Raw genomic sequence first — 6,000 nt, forward strand, 5'->3', positions numbered from 1 at the left:
TAAGGCCTTAGCCCAAGTTAAATCCATAAAGTTTCCTGCGGCTCCACTGTCGACAAAAGCCGACACCGAGGAACTGAGGCTGCCAAAGGAAACCTTAGCTGGGACTAAAAGGGAGTTATTCGAGGAGATAAGCTGCAGACCTAGGTGAACCCCCTCACAATTCACCTGGTCAAGGCGTTTCCCGACTTATTCGGACAATTACGAAAAAAATGTCCCTTACCCCCACAGTACAAACAAAGACCAGAGTTTTGCCTTCTGGCTCTCTCTTCAGGGGACAACCGGGAGAGACCCATCTGCATGGGCTCCTCTATGTCCTCAGGGATGGAATATACACATGGAGATGACCTGACCGATGCTCCTTTTTCAGCCTTCCGCTCTCTGAGACGACGATCAATCTTAATAGAAAGCTCCATGAGTTTATCGAGAGTCTCAGGAGCGGGATACTGGAGGAGACTGTCTTTAATAGATTCTGATAAGCCGAGGCGAAACTGACTGCGCAGGGCTGGGTCATTCCAGCCACAGTCGTTCGACCACCGGCGAAACTCCGTACAATAAACCTCTGCAGGATTCCTACCCTGTCTGAGGGCGCGCAATTGACCTTCAGCGGATGCCTCTCTATCAGGGTCATCATGTAATAGTCCTAAAGACCCAAAAAAAGCGTCTACTGACAATAACACCGGATCATCTGCTTTTAAACCAAATGCCCAAGTCTGGGGATCCCCCTGGAGCAAAGAAATAATAATCCCGACCCGCTGAGATTCAGTACCCGAGGAGATCGGTCTTAAACGAAAATAAAGTTTACAGGATTCTTTAAAATTAAAAAACTCTTTTCTATCACCAGAAAAACGGTCAGGCAAATGCATTTTTGGTTCAGGAACTACCCTCAGGGAAGTTCGTAAAAGATCTTCCTGCGACTTCACCCGAAGGGAAAGATCCTGAACCATCTGAGTAAGTTCTTGAATCTGACTGACTAAGAGCTGACCAGGATTTGGTCCTAACCCTGTTGGATTCATGAGGCCGACAATTTCTTACAAAAACTGAATAAGAAAAAATTAAACTCCGTTTAATTTTAAGTTTTGGTATGGCCGGTAATAATGTTATGATTCCAGCACTCCTGACCAGAGGAGATTTTATGACAAGGACCAGAGCGCTGGAATGGAATGCAGGTAACGGGAGCAGGAAAGACTAGTTGCCCCTGGCGCCCTAACTCTATTGTCTCACCCGTGCTATCGGAAATCCCCTGCGAGACTATGGTTTCTTGAGCCCCTGGCAGCCACGTTTGAAGGGCGGATTATGTCTGCCCAACTCCGGTGCCCCCCGGTCTTAGTGAGAGACAAAGGGAAATCCGAGGCAGGATGATAACAAGAGGACCTCTGACTGACAACAGGCCAGGGGCAACAAGCTAACTAACAAAACCTGAAGTATGTGCGGAAACCCGCCAGGGAAAAGGACAACCAAAATCCACTTGTCCAATACTCCTACCCAGCACCGCTGGATACCAGAGTGGACCTGTGGAAGCGGAACCCTCCGCGAAATGCTCCAAAACACAAATAATAAATAATAAAGCGGACAAGCCGCAACACACGGCAAGGCCGCGACTCACGAACACCACTGGATGTTATACGGTGATTAGTCAGGACTCCAGGAATAAGATGACAACTTCCGAGTTCAGGACTTCCGAATACTGGAATGACCGGATACAGCAAGACTGGAACAGACTCTCAGCAAACAGAGACAGCATGCAGGAAGCTATTACCGGCGTCTGTGAGAAGCCCTGAGAGTGCATATGAACAGGAGTCCTCCAATCGGGTGCTGACAGGGCTAATTACCTACATGCCGTGCAGCTGCCTTGCTGCACGACCAGGAAACAGGTGTAGGTTCATTAAACCCTGGACCCAGCAACGGGGAACGTGGTCCGTCAGTGGCGTCCCCGTTGCTAGGGTCCGTGCGGCTCAGTGCGCCCGGCGTCCAGCGTTGCCAGGGAGCCGGCGGCTGTCCGCGTACGGCGTCCCTGGTTGCTAGGCGCCGGGCCGCACCGACGAGCGGACCCCGGCGCCTAACAGCTGTCTCCTATTTCAGGTGTTAGCAGGGCACTTGGGGCAGAGACAATTAACTCTGCAGCAGTCAGCAGAGCTCCGTTGGAAGAGCAGTGGTCACACTTTGATCCCGCTGTGAACCACACAGGTGCTGCTGTACATGCAGGTGCCCCTTCAGGGCTTGGAGCCCGGAGACAGGAGTCTCCATTGCCTCTGGGAGTTACGCCCCTGATTGTGATATATATGTGACCTAAAATTTGCCAATGCCATAAAATCCACTTTGTACTTTGTATAAGGTCTCAGATAAGATAAAATGGTTAGAAGATGGGCCTGCCCAATGCACAGATACACTCCTGAGATTATGTGACCCTGTCCCCTCTAGTGGTTTGTGGCTGAATCATTTTCAGAGGGAGCATTATGTTCTCAAAAGAGCTTGGCTAAGCACCCACTACTTCTGGGGCTCTATATTTCTAATGGCAGTCCTGCTGGTATCAACTATATCATGAGCCTGTTTATAGTTGCTCCAGGGGGAAAATTATTTCTAGATTGGTTAACCTAAACCTCTGATGTTCCCTGACCAAAATAAGGTATTTGGGCTATAGCAAATACTTTTATGGATATACTAATAAAGCTTCTAAGTTTGAATGGTTTTACCAGTGTAGAGGGTAGTGTCATACAGTGTAGAGGATAGTGTGATACCTGTGTAGAGGGTATTGTGATACCGTGTAGAGGGTAGTAGCATACAGTGTAGAGGGTAGTGTCATAGAGTGTAAAGGGTGGGCAAATACAGTATAGAGGGTGGAGAAATACAGTGTAGAGGATGGAGAAAGAGAGTGTAGAGGATGGACAATGAGAGTGTTGGAGAAATTGGAGGGAGTAAGATGGAAAGAGTGTCGCTGAGGTGTATGATGAAAGGAGCAGTCACTGAACCTGGTGAAGATTCGGAGCAGTAAATAGGAGGATTCAATGGATGAAGCCCTGAGGATGGGAGCAATTGTGTGGCGAACTGCAGGTGTGATGTATGTGACAGGCAAAGACTGACCTGAGCTCCTCAGTGCACACTAGGCCAAAGAAGACAATGGTAATGTTTACATTCTGGGCACGTTGGAATCACATCACAGCACGACTCAATCCAGGCCAGCTGAAATGTAGCACATGCGAAGCCTGTCCACATATCTTGCCTTCCCCATCAACCATAGCAGAGTGTCTCCTGTACAGAGACTGTATATTACAGTGAGGAGCCTTTTACTACTGTGCTACTACACTGACCACTGTATATACTCTATTGCTATTGCACACCCACATGTTCCTGGCATGTTCCTGCAATAACCCTGTGTTACCCTGCATCCTGTCAGCTGCCTGATTAATAAACCAAAACCCGGCAAAGTTATTCAGTGTGTGGACTGACCTCCATCACTCACTCTTGCCACCTATATGAACATCTGTAGTTTTGCCAATAAATGTCACCAACAAAACGATCATTAAAACTCTAACAAGAGAGAATGTAAACCTCATACTGACATGCATGAAGGCCCAGGAAACACATTAGGTTCACTGTTAGAAGTAAACTGGCAAATGATAAAAGGTGCAGCTTTTAATATTTTTCTAATGTTGATTTATGGTATTTGTAATATTTGTCTTTTGGTTATTTTTTACTCTCTTTTTGAGAATTTGATGATATTGGAGAATAATATTTTATTATTAAGATTATTACACTCAAGGCCGTAACTAGGGGGTGTGAAAGTGGGGCGCAGGCCCTGGAGCAGGTACCGTCGTAGCCCCACCTGCATGTGGCTTGCAAGATGCCTGGAACAGCACCCTGCAGCTGGTAGCACTCCTGCAGAGCCACACATGGCCTTCAAGGGATGGTAGAGGCAGGTGCCCAGTAGCCCTGGGAGTGATTTTATGGCATTAAGTGTGTATGGTGCGAGATCGGCACAGTCTGCACTGTCGTCCTGTTACACTATTCTTCTGTTAGTCACTGCTATACTCAGCCTGTAAATTCACTAGTAGCAATAGTGACATCTCAGAAGCCAGTAATATCATTGGTTCCCTGTGATTTGATAAGCAACATAAATAATTTTGTAGTGTAGAAGGGAAGGTAACTAAATACAAAAGAAACTCTAATCAATCATTGCCAGAAAATTAGAAAGGCCGCAAAACAAAAAGAACATCATTAACATTTTGCAAAGTAAACCTGTCTAGTTTGTGGTTTATAAAACTGTGACTACACAAAAAATTAAGTCACTCGAATGCGGGTGTAGAAAAATACATTTTACACTATAGTGTAATGAAATCTTCTCTTTCTCAACAGCTGTGCAAATTCCACACTGACACCAGTATGAGATTCCCAGTCACAATAAACCATCACAAAGCATGAAAGAATCGCCTTGTCCTCTTAGGCAGAATGTCACCAACGGTAACAATACATAATGTAACCCTGTCAGATTTCCACCCACAAACTTCACTTTAAATTGTGGAAGGAAGCATGCACGCTCCCAGACCTCCTGCTATCGCACACCGCCAATTCTTTAAATGTACTCAACAGAAAATGCTGAGTTTTTATATTGTGTTATTGTTTGGGGTTTTTTTGCATTTTTTTTTAATGTCCATTAAATACACATTATTTACAGAGAGCAACTTCTGGCAAGTGTTACCAAGAGGTTCTTCTAATACTAAATTGTATAGAAACCTCAAGTCTAAGAAGAAGTGATCATTAAATAGCACGTCTAACTTTAATTATTTCAAACAAGCTTTATTTTACCCATTGTGCACAATAATGAGTAATTTAAACCATTAGGTACCCTGAGTACACAGACAATTTCAGTAGAGGCTTTTATTTATTTCTTGCAAAATAAATAAACCAGGATTAATGAGCTGCTGAAAAGAATTAAGTAGGCACCTTAATCGGCCTGCATAATTGTTGTTTAGTAAATTACTTGTCATGGTACACATTGGGATAGATAATTTCAGCATAGCACTCGCAAAGTAAGACATACTATGCAAGATTGTTCTCTATGTTTTTCAATTATATTGTTTAATGCTAGAATGTATTTTTTTTATTTTATTTTAACTATAATTACAGAGTAAAATACAGTATGTCAAGGATTGCTATGTTTATATATATATATTCTAAAGTGCACTTACTACAATACATAAAAATAAAGATAGGTTGCATTTGAGTACCATTTACTGACGTATACCTTACACCACAATGTAAGAAGCATAATTATTAGTCCTGATGTAGAAGCCTATTCATATAATGCAAAACATTGTGTATAATGATTGACAAATATCCTAGGTTAAATAAAAATTCTCAGTAATGTGAAAATATATATATCCCTAAATGATTTGCTTTCTAGTTTAATATGTTATTTTATATATTATTTATATGCTGCTCTTGTTAAAATGTAGTCATTTACCAGAATCAGAGACTTGTTTAAAGAGAAGAAAATATCTAAACCAGTGTGATAAGGATAAAACACTATGCAAATGTACAGGATAATTATATAATCATCATAGGAAATTTAAATGAAAGGCTTACCTAGACAGGCAATACTGGAAGTATTGCTGTATAAGTGATCAACTCCTTCAGAGCAATGATTCCTCTGCTAACGCCAAGGAATGAGTTGTCTAAGCCCAGGTCAGAGCAGGAGGATTAACCATCCTGGAGATTCACAACACATTTCTCTCTGCTCCTGCTGTCAAGAAGAATGGTGAGTGGATGCTACCTTGTACATAACGAGTGCTAAACCCCTTTATTAGAATGGGTCTTGACATTGACATTGTCATGTAAATTGGGAAAATGCAAACCGTAAATCTATTTAAACTCAAGGCAATGGAGCAACTACAAATACAGCTGATTTGTGTTTATTTTTAAAATAAAGAAACCAAATAGCCAATCATAAAGTCACAATCTATGCAAACAACCACTGACGAAAATCAAGTACATGTAAAAAAAAAT

The 6,000-nt window shown here is 42.8% G+C and overlaps 1 long non-coding RNA gene across 1 annotated transcript in view; it reads left to right on the forward strand.

The window, feature by feature from the left end:
- LOC135058124 (uncharacterized) overlaps positions 1–4,558 on the forward strand; it is a 51,657-nt gene extending 47,099 nt beyond the window's left edge. Inside the window, exon 3 of the long non-coding RNA XR_010244621.1 lies at positions 4,351–4,558. This is a non-coding gene — a long non-coding RNA (uncharacterized LOC135058124). The remainder of the gene's footprint in view (positions 1–4,350) is intronic.
- Positions 4,559–6,000: the final 1,442 nt, after the last annotated feature.

This window comes from Pseudophryne corroboree, chromosome 3 (genome assembly GCF_028390025.1).
Source record: "Pseudophryne corroboree isolate aPseCor3 chromosome 3, aPseCor3.hap2, whole genome shotgun sequence".
NCBI lineage: Eukaryota > Metazoa > Chordata > Amphibia > Anura > Myobatrachidae > Pseudophryne > Pseudophryne corroboree.